Genomic DNA, 25,554 nt, shown 5'->3' with positions numbered 1-25,554 from the left:
CTGGCACATCCAATCACTGCAGGAGCCTCCATTTGGGGGACGTTCTTAAGGAGAAAAGTTGACACACGTTCAGTACAGATGGAGTTCCTCAAATGTTTTTAACTAACTATATGGTTATATATTTACCTTTTGCCTTTGTTCTGAGGCATCAGAGAGAAATTGAATGCCCAAATAGAATAAGACAATTTGTATATGAATATTGAATATTTAATATGCATATTAAAATTAACTATGACAATAGCAGTGATGATTATGAGGCGAAATAGAAGGCATTGGTCAGCTGTAAATCCGCATGAAGCTTCAGAAACCAGGACCCACCCTGGACTCAGTCAGGCCCAAGACCCTTTACCTGTCCCCATCTGTGCCTCTTCTCTTCTCCCCAGGTCTGTCATAATGTATCACACGCTGCACTAACCAAAAGTCATCATCCCAACTCAAGAAGGCCTCCGAATTCAACAGCACTTCATGCAACTACCCTGGCCATGATATACCACCTTTCAGTCCCAGTGATGGGTTACAGCCAAGGTGTCCCCTGCACTGCATAAAGGACTGCAAGGTTGTCCCTGCTCCTGATATGGTGGAAGTGTCACCATAGGATACAATGTCCCTTTCCACAGGCTCTTGGTCCTACATATTAAAAAGCAATTTAAGAGTGTTTGAAATTCGGAAGAGAAATAATAAAATGATCGAGTTTGGAATTTGGCACTGGAGAAGGGAGATCAGAAGAAGAGGGAGAGGGAGAAAGTTACAGAAGCTTTCTAAGTCAGAAGTCAGTAAGGGCTCTGCAGTGAACGCCTGTGATCAGCTGTGTAGGAAGGACTTGTGAGAGGGAACTGGGAGAGTTAATTTTGATTGTCAACTGGATTAGATTGAGTGAAGTAAACCTTTGGTGCTTCTTTTAAAGAGTGTATTAAGTTAGGAGAAGGATTACCCCAGACATGGACTGCAGCATCTCATTGCCTGGGTCTTTGACTAATAAAAACAACAGGAGAAAGTGAGGTGGACATCCACTTGTGTCTGTCTGTCTGTCTATCTGCTCACTCATCTGTCTGGATGTGAGGCAAGCAACCACACATCCTGCTTTGACACCTAAGATCCATTTCCCTGGCTATGCCTTCCTCAACATCACGGACTGTATCGCCTCCAACTGAGAGCCAAAATAAACGTCTCTTCCCTTAACTCACCCACCTCAGAGGTGTCTGGTCATAACATTCATTTTACTTCAAAACAGTTCTCCAGTCTTGTCTGACATGGAGGCACAGCACGCCTAAATTTGTAGAGGATGTTCCTGGCCACTGAATGTGCCATTTGTAAAGAGAAACACTGGTGATTGACGATGTCATTTGCCAAGGATATCGCTGGCCATGCCGCTGTGACAATCGAGTATCCAAAATGCTTGAAACAGAAACAGATAACTGCAGATGGCCTTTATAATTAGGTTCCCTCCCGCCTAATGTCCCTCTGGAGGGAAGAGCTCACCAAGCTTATCATTATTACAAAGGCTGGAGCACAGGACGCAGGTCGTATGGCTTCGGTTAGGCACTTGTGCTAGCTAGCGTCAGCTGCCTGGCTTTCCAGCTGTCTGGGTTTGAGCGCTTCTCTTAACGCCTGGGTGAACTTGACAGATGACTTTCACTCAATAGGTCCTGATTCTTCATCTTAAAAAAAAATCAATACAAAATATTTAACTTCCTACAATTTTCACAAGCATTTAAGTTGGCTAACAACTGTTGAGCATTTAGAAAAGCAGCTAGTACATAGACGCACCCGGGACGTAAGCTGTCAACACCAGCACCAGCTACGTCTATTTGCAAGGGCTCTGTCCTTAAAAATGGCTACCTCAAGCTAGTATAAAGACTAACGACCTCAGAGATTAGTAAATCGGGGCTTGAAAGGCTGTTTCCCTCTCTGTGTCCCTCTGCGCGCTCTCTTCCCCCTCTTCTCCCCTTCTTCCCCCTCTTTCTCTCTTTTCTGTTTGGTCCCCTCTGTTGAGGCCCATGGAGGAGGAAGCCTATGGAACCCTTGAATTGACTCAGATTGGCTCAGGTTCCAGACCCACACACAGAGTTGAGGAACAAGGCAGGTAGCCCTCAGTCTGGAAGCAAGGAAGGGGGACTGTGCACAGTGGGGTGAGCGCCACCTTCACAGCCACCTCCGGACCTTACCTACTCATCCCTCACTTCTTCGGACAATTGCGTTATTATGCGACCTCAGCAGGGGGCCATCTCTACAGCCCCACCCCAGGCATAATCACGAGGTGAAAACCACACCCACTCGACACCCTGAAGTTTGTCTCGTTTTTTTTTTCATAGCCAGCTGTTCTACAAAAACAAATACGGATTTAACATCCGGAAGAGAGTGGAGCCTCAGAGCTGCACCACCAGAGAAAGGAAGTCGCCGCTATGAGGGCACACTTCTTTACAGAGCCCTGGCCTCCCCGCCCTCTGCTGGAAAAGTAGAACCAAGCCTTACTCTCTGGTGTGTCTTACAGTGTTGCAGATGGAAGATGGCTGTGTACCCCCATCCCCACCCCACGAATGTAAATTAGACTACACCTGCACCTGCAGCGCATGAGTGGCCTGAAAAATGACGTTATTAGACTATGGTCTTTGCAGATGATGACTGAGAAGCTAATAAAAAAAATGGTGTCAGAGCACAGTAACAACTGTGCTGTTTTCTGGGATTTGGTTTTTCCTTTTTCTGTTAAAATGGAGTACACTGGATGTTTCTACAATTTTGTTCAAATTGTTCAAATTTTTGCAGAGCCTGAAAAAGTTGTTACTGCTCTTGGAGTATAACATAATACTGATTTTATATATATATAATATTAATATATACATATTTGATACATATAATATATACATAACATACTACTATTATGTACATATATTTCAAATTATATATATTTAAGTTATATATTTTAAATTATATGTATTTCAATTACATTTTTCAAATAATATATATATACACACATACATATATATGCTAACTTGGCAAAACATGTTACAATTTATCATGTTGGGTTAGCATTTCATAGAAACTTATATTGGTTTTGAAACTTTAAACTTATTTTCCCCATTTGTATAAGAGTAACACATAGTACTACATATGAATGTAGTGTTTTCTATCCAGAGTTTGATTACAGAAACTAATAAAGTATTCTAAAAATTAAAACATAAACATGCTGAATAAGAAATGTTATTTATACCCAAATATTCACACACCTGCTTTTACTTCCCACAGTAGTTTAAATGTCTTCATCAGAACGTTATTGGAAAGTTCATGTCTTCGGTGTTAAGAAGGTAGGAGATTACTCCAACTGTTCTGTTTGGTGCCTGTAGCAGAGAATAAGATTAGGTAGGTCCAAAATCTGGAGCTCTAACCCAGTGGGACCATGTCTTTCTGACAAGAGGGAGAAAGGGCTGAACTTGGATGCTCAGTGTCACCGTGTGATATCTTGTGTCACTATGGAACCCTGCAGACAGCCCTACAAGCAGACACTGCAGCCTTCTCCCAAGTACCTCCACATTTAGACCCATGATCCAAATCAATCTGTTCTTTACAAATTATTCCACCTACAGTAATAAGTTATCAGGGCAGGGGGTGTACAGGGCACTCTCTCTGGGACCGTGAAGGGGGCAGATGTTGTTTCTCTGAGACGGTAGCTTCTGGTGGGCCAGGACAGCTGCATCAGGCCATGGAGTGTCAGGCTTTAGTGAATCTCTCGACGAATGGTGTCCGGGCTAGTGCTGGAATAACCTCCTGGTGAGTGATCGTCTGGAATGTGGAGAAGGCCACACTTAGGATTACACAGACCCAAAGCTAGGACACAGCAGCTGCAGAGGCACATGAAGCCCGAAAGCGAAGCCATTGTGAAGCCAGGCCAGTCAGAGCAGCCTCAGCCTCCCTTCCACACCTGCCCCAGTTCGTCAGAGGACAGCCCTTCCCTCTTCAGTCCTCTGCTATGGACTCCTGGAGCAACCGTCCTGAGCCCGCTTAGTGCAAGAGAAATAAGACTGATTCCTGCTCCGAGGAAGACCAGCTCTCGAGAAAGGGGATCTCAGGCACTTACACAGTAGCTGTGACCTGTACACAACTGTGCATATGTACCAAGGGCTAGGGACAAGGCGTAGAAAGGCAGGCAACAATGAAACGCCATTAAATATCCCCAGGAGGGAGTGGTTTTCACAGACAAGAATATTTCTTTAATATTATTCGTCTTCCAAATTAGCATTCACTTCATTTGCTACATGATTTAAAATCTAATTTTTCCTTTACTTTATAATCCAATTTATAAATCTTATTATTTTAGGAAATGAATACTAGGATTCTACTGAGTCTCAGCTCTCTACTGAGAAAACATTTACAACTAAACGAGAGTTCTGCCTCGTAAACGTGAAATTGCAGCTATTCTCGTAAGCAATAGTTTAAGAAAACCTCCCTGTATACCTGAAAGGCTCCTATGAATCAGATAAACGTATGATGCAAGTCACAAATTATCTTAATTGTGTGTCATTTGAGTAAAACTGGAACAAGCTGGTGTGAACAAGCATGGTACTGGGTACCATGTTTTTAACTGCACCATGAGGTTTATATGAGTGTTGCCAGGTTTTTTTGATTTGTTTATGTTATACACATTGTAACTGTCATGGACCCTCCATATCTGTGGGTTCCACATTTGTGAAATCAATCAACTGTGGACCAGAAATATATACAGGGGGGAAGAGTCAGTCTATTGGGAACATGTCCATAATAAACATGACGGACGCAGACAGATACATGGTGAACACAGACACGATGATTGTATCCACAGGGACCATTATGCAGAGAACACACACACTGTTCCTTTCCTCTTACCCATACTCCTCAAACAAGACAGTGTAACAGCCACTTACAGTGCATTGGCTTTTCTCACGACTGATAAAATACCTGACAGAGGCAACTTAAGGGAGAAGTGATTAGCCTTGGTTTGTGATTTCAGAGAATATAGTCCAATATGGCAGGAAGTCAGAGGCTGGGGTGGCTCTGTCATGGCGGTGGAACTGAGAAAAGAGGTGTACGGTTGACTCCAGTGTCTCCCACCTGAACCAACTAGCAGGAAACACAAGCCACTGGAGTCCCGGTGTGAGGTGTCTCCACCTTCCTCTCTGAACAGCCTGAACAGGGTCTGCTCTCTAACTGATCAGATTATCAGGCACAAGCTCAGACGGGTGGTGTAACAACTGGTAACTGCAGATATCCCGGAGTGAGCAAAGGAATTCATTAAGGGGCTGGGCCAAGTAAAAGCCCAGGACTATGGGCACAGATATCCCTTTCCATGGGAGGTGGAGGCCATCTTGCAGGGCTGAACCTGGTGTCTGGGGTCAGGGAGCAATTAATCCGAATGTGTGGAGTTTCTCAGCCCAGGAACCTGTGTGTTCCTGCACCAGGTGAAAACCTACCTGGAAAATGGCCGACCCACTAAGAGAACAATTGTGCGGCTTCAGCCATTTTGTATGAGAGACTTTGAGCCTCTACTGACACTGGGGTCTATGATGAGTCATCGCCACTGCAACCTTGAAACACCAAACACGAAATTTATTCTTCAGCACCGATATTGAGGCAGTTGTTGGTTTCATTGTTCTGAAATCATAGTTTTAGAATTTACGTCTTGCTTATTTTATCCTAATTGTCAGCTTGACAGACTTTACAATCACCACAGAAATACATCACTCGGCGTACTTCCGAGGGAGTCTCCAAAACCATGTAGTTGCGGAGGAAAGACCCACCCTGAGGGTGGGTGAAGATTAACTATTAATATGGAACCTACTCGAGTCCCTGTTAAGCTATTGAGTAGGTGGGGCTTTGGCGGAATTCTGTAGTTGCTTAGATACAGTGCCACAGGCGACAGCTGGCATGGAGTCAGCATCCTTCTGCCCGATCATTAAGCATAGTAGATATTAGTAATAGGAGCTTCTGTGGGCATCTTCCTTCTTGCAGTGTCTAGGCGTCGTAGCTATGACATCTCGTTTGACACTTCCAACCCCACGAGGCAAAAATCACTTACATTATCACAACCGTTTAATTCAACAGTCGTGAGCTTACCTCATAAATCACGGAATGAGTTTAGTGGAATCGTCTTTCCTCAATTTGTACATTTCCCTATGTTTCATAACCTTTGGGGAAAGTATAATCTAAAAGGAAAAGCATTAGAAAGTTTATAGACTCACCTAAGGGGTTTCCTTTCTATAATGGTGATTTTGGTTTTAGTGAACTTTGCCTGTGAACAGGAGAGCAGCAGATGTTAAATGAGTCCAGGTTAACGAATGTCACAAAATGCACCATCACTTCTGCGTGCTACCTTTAAATTTTATTTTATTATTAATGTGCCTATGTATGATATGTTGGGGGTGGGACTGTGTACTCGTGGAGGTCATAGAACAACTTTGTGGAGTCGGTTCTCTCCTTCCACTTTCCCTCGAGATTGAACTCGGGCTTGAGCGGCAAGCTCCTTTACCCACTGAACCATCTTGGCGGCCCCTCCTGCTAGTTTTACTAATGCTTTTAATTAGCATACAAAGTAGTAAACTTCCTAAGAACATTTTCCTCTGAATTCGACATTATACCTTGTGTAACCCCATTTTGTGGTGAGAATGTTAGTGCACACAAGAGAAGGAACAAGTCCAAAATGCAGCCAGGAGGAGGAGAGGCCCCTTCGGCTGCACAGTTTTAACTCCCCCATTCTTGGGTGCCTTGCCGCACAGCTTCTTCGTTATTAATAACCACCATTATGCTCAAATAACAGATGATTACAGCAGATCTGAAAAATATACTTCTCAAATGTTAGTGGGGTATCGATCACCGAAAGTCAGTTGATGCGGCATGAAGGGAGTAGGGGATTTGAGGCCGGTGTGACTGCCTCCAGCATCGCTCCTTTACGCCTGAGGCCCACTGACTTTATACTGAGCTGCATTTCTCTTGCGGTGAAATGTGGTAAAAATACTTTCAAAGGTAATCTCAAGTTTGTAAAGCTCCCAGCTCAGCCTGTAGCTGTGTCTTCTCCTCCTCTTGGGGATAGCATGAGATCGTTTGACATCCTTGTCCTGCATGTGTGAACCTGCTGGATTCTGCTTGTAGATTCTTGCAATGGCTGGCCAGGCTGTGCTCGGTGCTTAGAGGCGAATCCTTCTTTGACCTGTTGTTGCCACAACTCCATTTTATTCTGAATGTCAAGGTCATTGCTTATCCCAAGGTCTTCCCTTCAAGCCAGTTGGAGTCATGGAAAGTCAATTCAGGGCGTCCTCAGAGCAGAAGGACCAACTACTTGAAAGACAATTCAAGAATTTTAACTAGAAGCCTGGATGGAAAACGCATTTCCAATTTTGGAAACCACTCTTGTCGTTTTGGTTCTAAATTTAGAGCTAGTCTCAGCTATGAGACTTGTAACACTGCAAAATATTAGCAAGGCAGGTCCTGAGGAACAAGCAAGAAATAGAGTAGACCAAGACGGTCCCCACGATGCCTGACCAGCTGGGGAACTCTGGACAGGATGCGCATGCACTGAAAATGTCCTGTGCATCAGAGAGGCGAGTACGCACCACATACTCCGGCAAAGAGAACGTGGCCTCCCTGCCGGCTGAGCATTCGTGCTGGGAGCCTGGATCGATGATGGGTTCAGCATGGGATTACCGGCTCCACCTGTGAGGGGATGTGGCCTCTCCATAGACACGCCTGCCTCTCTCAGACTGTACGTCCAAGAGGTGCCCCATGTCTGATGCCCACCTGCTACCCTTGATTCAAGTTTGGAAAAAAAAGATTGGATTGTCTGTGTGGCGGTGGTATGTTGATAGCTCCTGGCTGAATATTGTCAGTCTCCCAGGTCCAGTTAACTGACTGTGCAAAACGGTCCCGCTTCACGGCCACTGTGCTGACTCCTGCATTTTCCAATGGGGTTTTTACTTTAGGGCTGGGTGCCCAGGGGATGGGGCCCTGAGAAGGCAAAAGACTCTTCCCTATGCTGGTCTTGCCTGGTTACAGGGGAGATCAGACCAAAGAGGAGTCATCTAAGCTCTGCACACAAATGTCAGTTAGTACAGACGCTCTGTTCGCTGGCCTCATGAGTGCAAACATTCAAGCAAAGTCTGCTGCCAGCCACCTCCTGCTCTCTTGATTTCCAGGGAACTAACTCGCCCAGGCTGCCCCTTCTTCCCAGGCAGCTAGCTGCAGTCAGAGTTCTGGCTTGGGCTTGACTTATGAGATGAGGGTGTTAAGAGACCCTCCAGCAAGAGCTGAGGTCCAGACACCTGCAAGGAAGAAGTTGGAGAAGTGAGACAAGACACCCGCTGTTTCTGCTGAATGGGATGCATTTGGGCCAGTAGTGTCTAACCAGGTGCTGGGATCTTGAGTTCTGCTCCACAGAAGGCCATGAGGCTGTGGAGAGACCCCAGTGAAGTCTTGGGTGGGTGGTGAAGAAGTTCCCAGTGAGAGGCTTCTCCAGTGGTGCTCACTGCAGCGGCATGGGGGAGGAGGAGAGGGGGAGGGGCCGGTGAGGGTGCTGTGGCCAAAGGTAGATATGGATGTGTCTCCAAATACATGTCTGCCTGGAGGCTTGCCAGTCATATTAGGGCAGAGGATGTAGGCTGGCTAGGTGCTCAGTGATTGATGGTTGGTGAGACATTGTCTTCCCTGAAAGATTCGCTCATTGAGTCACGATGTAGCACCAGATTCTCATTTGATGCCAGGAACAGGGTTGATGAGCTCTTGAACTTCCAAGCCTTCAGACACAGAACCAGATACGCCCCCATTCTTCATGAATTATCAAGTCTCTGGCACTTTCTTATGGCAACAGAAAGCAGACCTTATAAGTCGTCATCATCCATACTGGTCTGAACAATGAGTGATCTCTAAAGGATCTAATGTCAGAAATAAGGACTCACGCTAACTCCTGGAAAGAAAAGGGGGAGGCAAGCTCACTTGCACTGCACCTGGACTGGTTCTGGTAGTGAGTGTCATGGCCACCTCCCATGACCTTCAGGCCCCTCTGACAACTGCAGCATCCTCTCCTACCAACTGTATGCACTGAAACCTGGCATGAATCTGCTGTCACTATGTAGCCCTGTTTACCCAGTACTTATTGCGTAGCACAGGCTAGCCTCAAACATGTAGCACTCTTCTTGTGGTCTCAAGTGTTAGCAAGCTCCACCACACTCAACAAATATGTTGATTCTTTTCAATGATGGGCATTAAACCAAAGGTACTGAACTCAAATGCACCAGTGAATTTGGGACAAACAATTACCAATGGAGCTAAATCCTCAGCCCTATGCTATGTTTCAAGAAACGAGTTAATTCCTAGTATCCTTTACTCTTATTTATTCTTAAGGTCTTTGAGTTTTTACAACCATCAGTTATGGTCATGGAGTCCAACCAGCAGTATCCACGCTAGGATTCCTCTTGGCCTGTGCACTAACCCACAAGATAGGAGTGTGGAACCAGGTGTGGAGGCCCGTGCCTATAATCTAGCACTCAAGAGGCAGAGGCCGGGGAGTGATTGCAAGTATCAGCCTAGCCTGGTTGACACAAATTCCAAGTCAGCTAAGGACACAGCAAGAAGACAATGTTTAAGCTGGACATGGTTGCGCACTTCTGAGATTCCAGCACATGCAAGGTGGAAGCAGGATTAGAGTACAGGCCATCCTGTATCGAGTTCTGGGCTAGCCTGGGCTACATGAGACCTTGTCTCATTAAAAATAAAAGAAACACTCATACAAATACATATGTGTCCCGTAAGAAGAAAAGGAAATTTTCTGAGGAGCCCGAGGCTGCTGTTAACTGCACAGAGAGCAGCACAAAGAAAAAGAAAAAGTCCCAGAAGGCACAGGAGGAGGATTAGAATGGACCTGCTTGGTGGGAGGGGCAAACCTTATGGTGGCAGCTCCTTCTGCCCATGATAAACCCCAATAAAAACACAAAACCAGAAAAAACAAGAACACACGTGTAATAAAATAGATCTTTCTTGAGATCACTTAGAATTTCGTTACTAATGAGGTTTTGGTCATTTAAATGCACCTTTAGAGTAAATTTATTTTCTATATTCTTTTTTAGATTTACTTTTATTTTGTACATACGTGTGGCAGAGGAGTGTGCACATGAATGAGTGCTGATGCCTGTGGAGGCCAGAAAAGGGAATGGGATCCCTGGAAGTGGAGTTACAGGCAGTTATGAACTAAACTCACAACTGTAAACAAATGTATATTTGAATATATATATGTAATTGCAAGCTCTTTATTTAATGTTTAATAAGAATGTAGATATCTAACAGGGCATTATGGCTAATAATCAGGAGACTAGGTCAGGAGACTGCCATGATTTAGAGGACTGGCCTGGAGGGTGAGACCCTGTCGTAGAAATATTGATTATCTATCTATCTATCTATCTATCTATCTATCTATCTATCTATCTATCTATCTAATCAATTATATATTATAATTAATACATTATATTCTATATTCTATTCTCTATTATATTTTATATTCTCTTCTATATTCTTTTCAATATTATATTTTTTATTAATTATATTATCATATATCATATCTATATCTTAATACATAGCTTATAGACGCATAGATTGATGGAGTAAATAAGTACATGAAAAGGACACACAGGAGGATGGATGATAGTGAATATCTGTGCCTTATCAGATTACCACGCTGCTGCTCTAGCGCTAAATTCACAATATTTTTAGAAATTTAAGTTGGAGACATTTTTTTCATAGAAATGTTTTCTTTCATCCTAAAGGCCATTTTGTAATAAGTGTTTTAACTGGTTTAAAAAAAGAGAGAATACATAGTCACCTTTGAAAAATCAACTGGGGGCCAAGAAAGATGCCTCATTTAGTAAAAAATTGTCACTATGCCTGATGACCTGCGTTTAGCTCCCAGGATCCACGCGGTAAAGAGAACAGACTCCTGTAAGTTGTCGTGACGATACGTCACGTGACTGTGACGTGTGTACACACACAAATAAATATATGTAATAAAATATATCGTCTTAAAAATCAGTTGGAATACTGATTATTAATGAGGTTCTGTTTGATTAATGCGTCCTTGGAACGTATTTTCTTTTCTAAAAAAATTAGATTAATTTTAATTTTTTAAAACATTTGTTTATATTTGCGTGTGTAGGGTATGTGCACATGAATTCAGATGCCTGTGGAAGCCAAAAGAGGGTGCTGGATCCCCTAGAACTGGACTTACAGGCAATTGTGAGCAGAACTCAGATAGCTCTGGAAGAACGGGAAGTGCTGTAGTCACTGAGTCACCTCCTCAGGCCTGGACGCATTTTCCTCAAAGTGTGCAAACTACACCAGTCCAAGACAAACCTCCAGACTAGACAAGGTGGGGAAATGCAGCGGCACCGACATCGGGATGGATGGGGAAGGTGGTGACTATGTAAACACTGGTATTTGTTTCCCACCACAAAGACCGAAACTGCTAGGGTTTGTTTGGTACTACCGACCTTAAATAAGTTAACTCAGTCTTGAAAAAACCATCATTTTTTTTTTTTTTGGTTCTTTTTTTTCGGAGCTGGGGACCGAACCCAGGGCCTTGCGCTTCCTAGGTAAGCGCTCTACCACTGAGCTAAATCCCCAGCCCCAAAACCATCATTTTTTTCTCTCGTTTGTAGTTCCTAAATTTTATACCTTAATTTTATATTAATACATGAAAGCAGAAGTATAATTGTCTGGGGAATCGAAAGTGGGGAGTCCGGGGGGGGGTGGGGGTGGGAAAGAAAGGATGCCTGATTGGTCCAGGCAGAGTTGCAGAGCCCTGCGGACTTCGGGGACAGCCGCCCACCTGACTTGTGGCCACAGGGGGGCGCTGCGGGATCATTTTAAGAGCAAAGCGGCTGGTGCCATAAACTCAAACCGAGATTGCTGAGAAGCAGTGATGGGTGTTTACAAATGGAGAACAATTCAGGGAGCCCCCTTACCGCTCCCCGCCATTGTCTAAACGAAGCACAGGGAAAAGCCAGAGTAGATGTACCTGGATTTCAGCAACACTTTCTATCCTGGATGAAAGGAAGCTCAAGGGCAGGGTCTCAGCCCCAGAGGCGTCTCAGTCTCCAGGACCCTCAACCATAGTCATTGCTGCTCTATTCATAATAGCAGGAAACTGGAAACAGGCTAGGCGTCTGTCAACAGACAGATGGATAAAGAAAAAGTGGTACATTTGTACAATGGAATATTATCCAGCTATTTAAAAATAAAATTGCAGGTAAATGATGGAACTAGAAAAAAAAATCATCCTGAGTGAGGTAGAGACCGAAACAAGGTAAATATGGCATGTATCCATTTATATGCAGATGTTAGCTGATTCAGTAAGCAACCAGAGGTTAGGTATAGAGTAAGGGACTAGGGGGAAGGAACAACCTTCAGGGGAAAGGGCAAATAGGGTAGATAGTTATAGAAGTACCATTAGGGGGAGGAAAAGGAGAGGGGAGACCTGGATCAGGAGGATCAAATGGAGAAGGAGAGGCAAAAGGGACAGCTAAAACTAAGGGCTATTTGAGGCGTCCTTGGAAACCTAGTGCTGTAGAAGCCTCTTTAAAGAAATCTTAATTGGACCCACCAAATAGTGGGGAAGACAGAGCCCCAACCACGACATCTCTCACCATCAAATGAGTCCTCGGGTGCCAGGAATGAGTGACATTTATCAAGGTTACGAGCCAAAGGGGCCCCTTGGAAACCCCCAAACAACCCAGGCTGTGGCCAAGGCTGTTGGTCGCTCTCCAGGAACTGATGGTGAGGTCTTCTTCATCCAGAAGCAAACGCCTACATAACTACATAGAGCCTTCGCCCCTACTGACTAGGGTCCGTGGTACCGGAAGCTACTCTGAGAGCTACTGGGAGGGAAAGGTGTCAGCAAATATAATGTGGCAGCAGGAGGGTGCTGGCAGGCCCGTGCCAAGGAGCACCCCTGAGAAATCATGCCAAGCAACAGGCTCAAGGCGCTTTCTTTGGAGGAAGTGAGGGGGTGATGGCCTGGAGAAGGGGCAGGCACAGACAGATGGGAGGACAGAGACAGTGGACAGAGGACAGAAGAAAGAACAGAGAGAGAGAGAGAGAGAGAGAGAGAGAGAGAGAGAGAGAGAGAGTGCAAGCCAGGAATGCATGGAAATAGAGAAAAGGGAAAGAGAACTGGGGTAGCAAGCAGTCTTTTTACATAACAAGCTGAACCTGGCTATGACTTGTAACGGCAGCAGATGATGACATAAGCAGTTGCTAGGTCCCTGGGAGGAGCCTGGCAGAATCCCCTGAAAGCTAACATTCTTCCCTTATTGATTTAATTAAAAACGAGGAACTGGGAAGGGGTAATGGTGGGGCAGGAGTGAGGTCTTGTGTTCAGGTCCTGCTGACTAGGAGACACTAAGAGAATTGGGATGCTGGTCAAGTCCTGGGCGAGCTGGCTGCCTCCCTGCTGTCCAGGATGTGTGGGGCCACCTGAGGCTAGGAAAGGGCAGGCCAGTTGAAGTGTCTGCGAGGGTAGGGTACTTGTGGGTGGCTTCTCTGGATCTGTCCTCAGTGCAGGTTTGAGTAAACACCTGGACTTGGCAGGTTACTAAAACACATACACATATTAGAGGCAGAAAATAAAGTTAAGTAGGTTAGGGAGAAAAAAGTTTTCTTGGGTGTACGTGTTCTTGGTAGCCGCAGGGAAGGGAGTCCCAAACCAGGGAACTAGGGAGGAATCCTGCCCTCTGGAATAGGCAGTAGGTGGGAAATGTAGGCTGTTGGTTGACAGGGGTACTTATCTTTGATCCGAGTGGATTTCCTGAAGCTTATAAGAATCTCTTTAAGTTTACAAGAGGTGATAAATTGGTTAAAAGTGTGAACATTCTGTAAGAGCTCAGGAAAGACAGAAACCTTCCATGGTGCAGAAGGGGCAAAAGCTCGCTCGATCCTGATTTTCATATGACTACAGACCATGAAAGAGGGGCTTCTTCCCTCTACCAAGAAAACTGGGTACATGTAAATTAGCATAATGAGAAACACCTTTAAGTCTATACTTAAGGGCTAGAGAGATGATGGCTCAGTGGTTAAGAGCACTGACTGCTTTTCCAGAGGTCCGGAAACCCAATCCCAGCAACCACATGGTGGCTCACAACCATCTGTAATGGGATCCAATGCTGTCTTCTGGTGTGTCTGAAGACAGCTACAGTATACTTATATTACATACATACATACATACATACATACATACATACATACATACATACATACAGCTTTATAAAAAGGTCTATACTTAAAAGATAACCAAAAGAAACTTAAATCTTGAGCTTGTGACTGTGATAGTGGACTGTACAGTGAAAGGCTTTACCAGAGTAAGACTTATTAGAACTCCATTGATCAACGTTTGAACTTTCAAAGTCCTGATGTAGTAGCACAGTGAAGGGGAAGAAATTTGAAGCAGTTTTCTTTCCTTTTCTATGCCTTAAATCACTTTTTATCACCACTTACGCTTTCACCTGTATTTACCAACCCCAAAACACCTTCTTAGATCCCTGTAACCTAAGTTTTTATATCCTTAGACCTTACATAAACTTTGTGCTTTTTCCTAACCATTTATTTACCACGAGTGAGACACAGGTGGTGGATCACTGGGAGCAGCGAGTTCCTTGAGATAAAGGAATAGTAAAAAGTTGCATCTGCTCTAATAAGAGATCTGGTTGTTTTAACTAGCCAATGGATAGTAACAGCTAAGGAGCTACCATGGTAGTGGAGTGGCTTGGAGTAAAAAGCTAGTTGCCTGTTGTTCTCTAACTGTCAAGCTACAGTTAGCTTAGCCATCAATGTGATCAGAGACCATAGAAAGGTAAATTATAATCTAATATTAATAAATATTAATTGAAATGACAGATTAGCCCATAGTCCACTACCTAGACTGTTCTCCCAGGTTCCTGTGGTGTCTATGGCAACACAGGCAGAGTCAGTCTGGCCACCAGGCCCAGAAGATGAGAGGCATTTTTTTTCCTGTAGAGGAGGAACATGGGGCAGAAGACCTCCCCTCGTCTTAGGCAACCTAAGACAATTAACTCTCTGGGCGTCCAAGGTTTGTCCACAGTTCTGACAGTGGAGAAGGCATTGGGGCAGTCTCATCCAGTGGTTGGCGTACCACAGTCCTGGTGGAGTCCTTGTTGCTGTGCCCATATCTTCTTGGAGACCTTGGAAGGGGTCATTGCGAGTAATTGGGAGTCTCTGTCAGAGTAAGTTTGAACATTTAATGCCATAATCAGCAGATCTCTGATAGGTGTGAGGGCTCTTACCTACCAAACATGTCTGAGTTAAATGACCTTTGTTTCTAGTCGTCTGCTCTAAACTGTACCTTACAAACATAAAGCAGGAAGCTAAATAAAGTTTAGTCTTGTAATGAACTGTATCACAGTTCTTAGTGTGACTTTAAATATAATGCTGAAAATATTAAGATATGATCACTTGTAAGGTTACTATTGACTTACATTTATTAATTATAGTAGCTTTAATGAGACTAGAACCATTATAGTAGCTTTTGAGACTAGACACTGTTAGGTTTGAGCCCTTAAAATCATTTTCCTGAATTGAAGCTCTTCTTAAAAATAAAACTTTTTAATCTATAAATATAGTCTATGCGGAGACCAAGAGCTTTCCTGACCTTTATTTGGTATACCATTATAAAAACCTATAGCTTTTAAAAATCTAAAGATGCATTAGCTTAATAACATTTGCAAAAACAAGACTAAACATATTTTTAAAGCAGTGGTCTTTATCTTGGTGCAAGCTGGTCAGCCATGCTGTCATGAGGCTGGACAGGGACCAGAGCAAGATGCCCAAGCGAACACGGTTCCTCTAGAATTAGGAGACTAGAAAAAGGAACTGGGCTGGTAGAAGAGTGAAGCTTCACCAAAGGTAAAGAGTGTGGCCAAGGGAACTCACTAATTGGTCTGTATTGGATACAGAAAATCCAGTGACTGTGTGTCCGGAAAGAGAGCCTATAACAGCCAGACTGGAGATAGGGCTCCAGAGTGTGCCTTAGACCTACGGGAAGCACAAGCACAGGGGAATCTTAATCCGAGTGATAGCACCAAATAGGGTGACATATCATGCGGTGGTGGTGGAGGGGGCACCTGTCCAGCCCATGCCAGGGTGTCCCCCTGAGAAATCACAGCATGCAACAGACCTGATTAAAAGGGACTTTGTTTGGAGAAAGGGATGGGAGTGAAGGCCCGAAGAAGGAATAGAGGCAGACTGACAGGAGCAGAGCCATGAGGACAGAGAGAGCAGGGACAGAGGAGGAGAGGGAGGAGGGGGAGAGGGAGAGAGAGAAAGGTAAGAGAGAGAGAGAGAGAGAGAGAGAGAGAGAGAGAGGAGAGAGAGAGAGACAGAGAGACAGAGAGGGAGAGACAGAGAGAGGAGAAAAGAAGGGAGGGAGGGAGAGAGTAGCAAGTTGTCCTTCCTTAGGCAGGTAATGATAGCAGGTGATGACCTGGCCATTGCTAGGTCCCTAGGAGGAGCCTAGCAGAACCACTTGTAAGCTAACAGAAGGCAAACACCCTTCTAGCTACAAACTCTGTACTCCACAGTGGTAGCCTGTCTGAAAGACACACCAGTGCAGTCGTGACACAAAGGCTATAGAAGTAACTCACCACTATCATTTTGGAATTAGGCCCACTGCAAAGGTGAAATCCATGCCAGACGCAACCCAGGTGGCCAGGAACCTGAGACTAGAGAGGCTATGGACTTACAGGATAGCAAAGTACGACTGTCCTGCTGAAGGAGTGTAGCCATGGCATGGCTCCTAACGACATTCTGGTAATGCTATAGATCAGAGCCTTGCTCAGCCATCATCGGAGAAGCCTCCTCCTACAGCAGATGAGAGCAAATACAGAGCCCACAACTGGACAGTGTGCAGAGTCCTAAATGGGAGGTCTCCATCAAATCCCTCCCTTCAGGGCTCAGGGCACTGAGGTACAGGGAGCAGAAAGATCGTAAGAGCCAGAGGGGAGGAGGCCACACAGAATCAAGGCCGTCTCGACACCACAGGGCTGGCACACATATGAATTCACAGAGACTGGCAGCACACATAGGGCCTGCAGGTCTAAGTCAGATAGGGCCCCAGTGCTGAAAGGGAAGTTAGACATGAACCTCAGAAGCTATCTCCAGTAAAAAACAAAACAAACAAACAAACAAAAACAACAAAAAATGAAAAACAAAAAACTTCTGGCAAAGAAGAAAATAGTTTTCTCCAATGGAATTTCAAACCACTCTTAGGCAGGCCCCAGACCCAGCAAGCAGTACATGGATAACACAAAATAAAGTCAATGGTAATGGCAATTTTGGAAGATTATGTTTTGTTTTGTTTTACCATGCTTCGTCTTAGCTCCCCACTCCTTACCTTGTAGAGATTTTGCTTATATATTATAGTTGTTGTTGTATAAATCTCAGCCCACACACAGACCAAGCACACCAAGCCAACATGGTTCCATAGGAGAGGTTTAATGAGAGAAGAAGAATGGAGAAAGGAAAGGCCAGCCATGAGCATGTGGAGGGAAGTGGGGAGGTGGAGGGGGAGAAAAGGGACAGGGAGAGGGGAAAAGAGAAGAGACAACAAAGAGCAAGAGAGGAGTAGAGAGGAGGGGGCAAGCAGCCTCCTTTATAGTCAGGAACAACTGGCTGTTGCCCGGCAACTGTAGGGCGGAGCTTACCTGCCTGTTCCCAGGTAGCCGTGTGGGTGGAACTTAGACAGAATACCAACAATAGTTTCTGATTTTTTTTTTATGTGTTTTCTATGAGTGTACATGTGTGTGTGTTTCTTGTGACTTTTCTTTGGCTCTTTTTTTCTGTCTGTCTGTATCATATTTTATTATTAATATTAATTGTTTTTAGATGCTTGCTTTTATTATAATTAGAGAAAGAAAGAGTGTGAATTTAGGTGAATGAGGAAGTTAAGGGGACCTGGGAGGAGTTAGGGGAGGGAAAACTGTATCAAAATATATTGTATGAAAAAAACTATTTTCAATAAAAATAAATAAGTTTAAAAACCACAATAACAATAATTCTTCCAGACCTGGCATGGTGAAACTGTCCTTAGTTCCAGAACTCAGAATTATTACATCATGAGATCCTGTCTCAAACAATTTTGTTCCTAGAAACTGAATGTAAACAGCATTTCTCCGAGTAAGAACTCTCATGTTCATAAAGAATAAAGAATATTCCTCCTCAGGGCTGGTGTGGGAATGGAAAGGGTAGGCATTTCCGCCACAGTATAACGAATGACATCAACCTTGTGAGAGGTGGGTTTGCATGAGCAAACCTCTGGAAAAGAGCCTTGGTCAACAGAGACTTGGGGAGAGGGATGACTGTCCCAACTATTCACTGCTGTGAGTCCCAGCATCTGCTCAAATGAGATTGACCAAAGGGAAATGTGCAGGGACACAGCGTCGGTGATCTGAGAGGACTGTGTCTCTTTGCTCCTGTGTCTGACCAGGGTCGACTGGCAGACTTGTGCAGGAACGGAGATTGTTGGAATCGCTACTGTGTGTCACAGCTTTGTGTCTGTGTTGCAGCTTTGTGCCATGGTTACATTTTGGGGTTGAATTTTGTTTGTTACAGCCAGAGAGCTGATTAATATGCTAATTAAAATGTGTACCTAACTAGTGTAGACATGGGCTACATTACAAAAAACAACAAAAAACCCCAACCAACCAACTAAACAAATGAACAAGCTTTATTTCATTTTTCAAAGATTCCAGAAAGGAGAACCAGTACCAGAGTACCAGAAGGATGAAGCATCGTGGGAAGGACCTCAAGGGAGAATGGGTGGTGCTTGGCAGCGGGACTAAGAAAAGTCTACTTCTCTACTTTCCTCCAATCTGACAAATATTTATGCAGATCCACATTAACTTCTCAAATTTACACTAGATCCCTGTTTCCCACTCGATCTAAAGGACAAAACAGCTTCTCATGAAGTGAATCAGGAGACAGTCTTATCTGTGGACAAAACACAGGCCCCGCACAGCCAGCCACATCACTCCAACTCATCACTCCAGCATGGCGTCCTGAATGCTTTCACATTCTTACTTCTAATCCATGCTTGGCGCCCTTTCACTCAGACATCATTTTTTGTGCAGGGATCCAGGCACGTTTCTCATCGTCATTAATCCTGCAGTTGGCACACACACACACACACGACAAACTGGGGGGAGTGCCCCAGGACAGGACTTTCTGCAGAAGAATGAGGCTTGGGCTGCAGGCATAGCATTGGCCCATGCACCTATGCCCAGCTTTGTGCACAAGAAGTTGTGCTACAAACTGTTGGTGTGTGTCCAGGAACACAGACTGAACCTGCTTTAGCCCATCCTACACACACACACACACACACACACACACACACACACACACACACACACTCACATTCACACATATGTACACACACAAATTTATACACACGCACACACATACAAACTCATACATTCGCTCACACACTCACATGCACACACACTCACATTCACACACATTTACACACATTTACACTCACATACTCTCACACACTCAATTTACAAACATACACACAAACTCATACATTCACTCACATACACACACACTCATACACATTTATACACATTTACACTCACATACTCACACACACTCACATTCACACACATTTACACACACAAATTTACACACATGCACACACACATACAAACTCATACATTCACTCACACACTCACATACACACACTCACACTCATACACATTTATACACAGTTACACTCACATACTCACACACACTCACATTCACACACATGCACACACACATGCACACACACATTTACACACACATTTACACACATGCACACACACATTTACACACACATTTACACACACACACACAAACTCATACATTCACTCACAGACACATACACACACTCACCAGAAGCTGAGGTAGGACAGGAAGGGAGAGTTAACGGGACATGGGAGGGACAGGAGCTCCTCACTCTGGAGTCTGGCTCAAGTCTCCTAGCTGAATATTTCCACAGCAGTTATCAAACTTCTTTGTGACAACATTTCTTTGAAACGGGGACACTTGAAGGAGAATTTTAGAATATCATGAACCAGCTGGTGAGGAAGCAGCAAGGAAAGGCTTTCACCAAGCCTGACAATCTTGAAGTTTGATCCCCAGAACTCAGAACAAAGTTGTCCTCTGATCTCCCTGTGACCTGCACATTCTCCTTCTTTCTCTCCCCTTCTCCCCCACATCTCTCTGTCTCTGTCTCTCTGTGTTTCTGTGTATGTATCTCTGTTATCTCTCTCCTCCCTTCTCCCAATCGCTCTCTCTCCCCCTCTCTCAATCTCTCTCTCTAATTAAAAACAATGTAAAATAACCACGAACCATGTTCCGGGCCTGAGCCTATGCACCCTTGTCCTTCTCTGATTCTCACAAGCAAGACGATAGCTTTTGTTTATAAGGAAACATCTTAGCTTCCACCCTAACCCAGGTGGCCTGGAGATGCCCGATGCTCTCAGTGGAGTGTCTCTTAGCGGCTCTTTATAAAAGACATAACTTCAGGAACCACCAAATCCCTACTGAGGACACATGCAAAGTCTCTTAAGAAGACTGTAGTCAAGCTTGGGTTTTTTTCTCCTCCCCCTGAGCACCCCTCTTCTATTAACCCCCATGTTTAAATCCATGCTAAAAACATTTCTCCTTAATAAATGGCAACTGTGCTGCACACTGGCCCATCCTGAAATTCTACTCTAAGTGAAGTCAGGAATCCAAACGTCCCTGAGCAGTGGTCCATAGACTGGCTATCAGGAATGAGAAGTTGACGTCGGTAATAAATGGTATTATCACGTATATGTGCTTATGTGCACTGGTGGGCATGCCATGTCACTCTGCCTTAGTCTGTAGAGACAGGGTGTCTCACTGTATGTAGAGTATGATGGGCAGCAAGCCCCAGCCATGCTATAGCATGTGTGGGTATATCCAATGTTCCTGTGGGTCCTGTAGATCAAGACAGGTCCTCATGCTTGCCTAGGAAGCAGACAGTGCTCTCACTGAGCCAACTATCTTCTCAGTCCAGACTCAATTGTCAGTCACTAAACCTCAGGCTGCGTGTGAACGTCGCCACTTCTGTTTCCAGACACTCTTAGGACACGGCACTCATTTACTTGCATTTTGTGATTCCTTTTGAGGAAAGGAGAAAGCTCCAGAATAGCCAAAAACAACATGTCCGTGGGAAAGTGACTGACCCACAGACTCTGTGGAAAGCCTCTGGCGCCTAGGACAGAGACTGAGCAGAAGCAGGGGTTTAATAGGTAAAACTTTTAGTTCAACTGGCAGGTCTCCTGCAGTTGCTGATAATGGCCCATATCAGACATTACAATATATTTTAGGCAGAAGTGGTAACACATGCCAAAAGGCTGAGAGAAGGGAATCACAAGTTCAAGGTCGGTGTGGGCTACATATTATGTTTTATTTTGCATTGTATTCCAGATGTGAGGGATAGAGAGTGAAGATCTGTCTACTTGGGTAACAGCAATTACAAAACATTCAGGGAAGGTGAGCTCAGACGAGGTGGGCCTGAAGCTGAGTCCTGCTCTAAAGCGAAGCCAGTCCACCAATGAGGAAATGGGGAAGGAGGGAGAAGGCTTTTGCAGAAAACCTTTAGCAGGAACAAGGGGAGCCCGCAGGACCAGAAGCAAACCAGCACATATGGAGAACTTAGGATTCTGCAGCAAGGAGTGAAAGGCACTCAGGGCTCCTTTGAGAGGTGGAGGCAGGGAAGGACCAGATTTTGTGCCACGTGGAATTTCCTTCCTTTGGATACATGGAAGCCATTGAGGGTTCAGAAGAAGGCAGTGTGGATCAGACTTACGCTGGGAAACAGACTTTAGTTCATGAACTCCATTTCTTTGTCAGTTAACATTGGTTTTACTGCTGTCTTCCGCCTCGGTGACCAATTGAAAGTCCATAGTGAGGGGAATGGAGAAGCTAGGCCACTTAAGCTCAGGATACTGCTAGGTCTGCTTTTAAGATGGTGATCATATGCTCAGCTTTCTCTCATTGGTTTAGGGGAAGAATGAAGTGAGACACAAGCAGAGAGACCAGTGTGCATGGAGCCATTGCTACTGGACTCCATCCGTTAATGTCAAAAGTATCATAGATGAAGGTTGGGAAACAGCTCAGCCCATGAAGCTCTCGCTATAGAAACATGAAGACCAGAGTCCCATCCCTCCACACTCCCTAGGGGGTGGCAGTCATTTGTAATCCCAGCTTCGGGGAAGCAAAGACAGGAGGGTGTACAAACTTCGTAAGTCATCAAATCTTTCATCGTGCTTTCCATTAAAAATGAAGGCTTGAGAGCTATAGCTTGTTATAGAGTAATTGCCAAGTAGGCACAAGGTCCCCGGGTTCAATTCCCAGGCTCAAAGACCTAAAATCAAATGCAGATATCTAATGCTGATTCTGAGTTTCTGGCTTCCCTGTCAGTGGTGTGAAGAGGGCACTGGGACTTTTAAAGGCTCTCCAGTGGAATTTTATATGCTGCTATTCCAGCCTTGGGAACCTCATGGGTGAATTCCTGTGAATTCACCAGCTAAAATGCTAACACAAGGAGAAAGACAGCGGAAGCTCACGAGCCTCCTCTATTTGACAACCATCCCAGTAATGAAATAGAAACATCTACAAACATAGAAACGTTTAAACTATATAAAATAGACCAAATATAACTTATGTCAAGTCTTGAGAGATGGAGCTGGGCATGGGAGCTGACGCCAGCACCCAGGAGACTGAGTTTGGGTCCAGCCTGAACTACGATGGTGAGTCCCAGACCGATGAGTCATGTATGTGGAGGAACGGAGGACCGAACCTCTTACAACTTACAGAAGGCAGATAAAGGAATAAAAAAGAGCAAATTTGGTACTGAATACACCTAAGACAGTATGAAGGTGAGAGACCGGTCCACACATTAGTACTTAGAGCAATAGAGGTGCTGAGTTTGAGCCTGGGCTACATAGAAGTCCAGGCTGATGACGGCCACAGAGTATGCTCTGGTCAAAAAAACAAAAATGGAAACACCAGTCGATCTAGATTGCATCTGACCACTAAGACAGACAGCGTTAAGGCCAGTTCCCCTTCATACCAAAGTTCACAATTCCAGTGCTTCTGGAATTTCCTTTGCTGAACGACCAGTCTTGATTTTTAGATTCCTTGTCCATTGTTGATCGTTACTTTTAAAAATACTGTTTAAAAACACTAGAAAAAAATTAAAAGTGAAATCACAGAAAGCTCGAGCCCAAACACAAGAGCACACCTCAGTTGGTGTCGGCAGCTGGTACACAGAAAACTTACAGAACACACATCTATTGGAAGTGTGCACGAAGGTCATTAAAACGGACAACTTTCACATTAATGTGTGTGTGCCAGCCAGGTATTGTGGCTCACACATCCCAGTCGTTAGGAGGCTGAGTCGGAAAGGCCAAGAGTTCAAGACCAGCCTGCTGCATCCCTAAACGTACTGATGCTCGCTTTGAGACTTAGGGTGCCTCCATGGATTGTTGACAGTGCCGCATCCACATACTGTAAACCTGGCAGTTTGAAGCCTGTCCTTTAGTGGTTCCTGGTATCATCCATAAGCTCTGCCACAGAAGCACTGACTATTTCAGGGGCATCTTCGACACCCAGGACCTCATACTTAACACCAATCATTCTGTGGTCCCTTCTCCCCCACTCCTGACAAGTGCTGGTTTATTCTGTCTTCATGGTTTTGCATAGAACTTGTCATGTAAAGGCAGTAAGACACAGCAGCCTTTATGCTTAGCTTCTTCTGTGAGCTAGCAAAGCATTCTCAAGCTTCATGCATGATGTCATATGTCTGGATACTCGTTCCTTTTGCGGGGGCAGGGCGTGGATCATATCCCTTTGCATGGCTATACCACAGTTTGTTCAGCTACCCATCTGTTTACAGACATCTGCTTCCATTGCACTTCTGCCATTACGAACAATACTGCTATGAACATGCATCTACAAGTGTCTGTGTGAACACACGCATTCTGTTTTCTTGGTCATATTCCTAAGCATGAGATTACCAAGCAACATGGAAACTTTATGTTGAACTACACTGAAGACATCATTTTATGGTCCATGAGTAACTTGTGAAGGTTTCCATTTCTCAACATCCTTGCCAACATTGATTTGCCTTGTAAAAATACTTATTATACTCACTCGGGTATATGTTAAATGTATGGTAAGTACCTCATTGCTGCTGCTACTTGCCTTTCTCTAGTGATTGATTAATAACCACTGGCAACTACTATCTTTTCTTTTCTTTCTTTCTTTCTTTCTTTCTTTCTTTTTTTTACAGTTTTTGGGTTTCTTTTTATTGGATTTTTTATTTACATTTTAAATGTTATCCCCTTTCCCGCTTTCCCCTCCAGAAACCCGATATCCCTGACCTTCCCCTACACTGGGGCATCTCGAGCCTTGACAGGACCAAGGGTTTTTCCTCCCACTGCAACCACCATCTCTTCGTGTGCTTTTTAACCACTCATGCGTTCTTTTGAGAAATGTCAACTCATTTGCTCACTAGAAAAAGACAAGTCTTACAGGTAGAGGGGTTCCTGTGCATCCCTTTGCCTTGTGGACTGCGAGAGATCTTCACACGTTCTGGATAGAAGATGCCCATCGGATGGATGATTCTCAGATATTTTGTTTCATCTTGTGGTCTTTCTTTTCCCAGGGCCAGCTCTCTTCATGGTGTCCTTTCAAATACAGAAGATGTTGACCAAGTCCAAGCTGACACTTTTGGTTTTGGTGCTTACATATCGAAGAGACGTTAACTAAATCATAAATACGCTCCCCCCCCCCGCCCCATGCTTTCTTTAGAAATCTTGTATGTGGATTTCTTATATGTAGGTCTTATCCATTTGGATTGGTGTTTTAAAATGGTGTCGGATAGGAGCCCAAGAGCATTCTCTGTTTTGGAGGTTCAATTCTCCAGCTCCCTGCCAGGAAGATGGCTTTGCCCCACTTAGTGAACATGGTGGTGTTTCTGTCAGTCACTTGCCCATGAATGCAGAAGCGTATCTCTGGACTGCCACCATGGCCCACTGTCCGGACGTCCCTCAACATCACTATACCACACTGTCTTGATGACCAAAACTTCTCAGTAAAATCTGAAGCTGAAAAGTGTGAAATCTCGAGCGTTATTGGCAGCTTGCAGGGGTTTCATACCTGTCATGGGACAGTGTGGGTTTGTCAGACAAATTCCGGGCAAATTCCCCTCTTACCATATTAACTCTTCTGACCTGTGAGCATGAGGCCTTAGCACTTCTGTAGATCTTTAATTTCTTTCAGCCATGTTTTATAGTTAGTAGTCCACACAAGTTTTCTACTCCTTCTGTTAAGTTTGTTTCTAAGCATTTAATCTCTTTTATTATTTTTTAAATAAAGTAGTCTTTTTTAATTTCATTTTGGGGACTTTTCATTGGTAACTTCAACTGATTTTTATTTACTGGTCTTGTATTCTTCACACATGCTAAA

At 44.3% G+C, this 25,554-nt stretch overlaps 1 long non-coding RNA gene across 2 annotated transcripts; it reads right to left on the bottom strand.

Moving 5' to 3' along the window:
* Nucleotides 1–1,412: 1,412 nt before the first annotated feature.
* On the bottom strand, nucleotides 1,413–10,939 carry LOC102553894 (uncharacterized). 2 transcript variants are annotated; one of them, XR_010057928.1, is made up of 4 exons: nucleotides 10,832–10,939; nucleotides 3,580–3,777; nucleotides 3,225–3,335; nucleotides 1,413–1,658 (listed from the first exon to the last, which is right to left on the bottom strand). It is a non-coding gene; the product is annotated as an uncharacterized LOC102553894 (long non-coding RNA). The 2 variants fall into 2 exon arrangements; XR_001841344.3 differs by lacking the exon at nucleotides 10,832–10,939 and adding an exon at nucleotides 5,442–5,831.
* Nucleotides 10,940–25,554: the final 14,615 nt, after the last annotated feature.

Source organism: Rattus norvegicus, chromosome 15, assembly GCF_036323735.1.
Source record: "Rattus norvegicus strain BN/NHsdMcwi chromosome 15, GRCr8, whole genome shotgun sequence".
NCBI classification, from domain to species: domain Eukaryota; kingdom Metazoa; phylum Chordata; class Mammalia; order Rodentia; family Muridae; genus Rattus; species Rattus norvegicus.
Note: the sequence above shows the minus strand (reverse complement) of the source record. Positions and strands in the feature narration are given on the sequence as shown.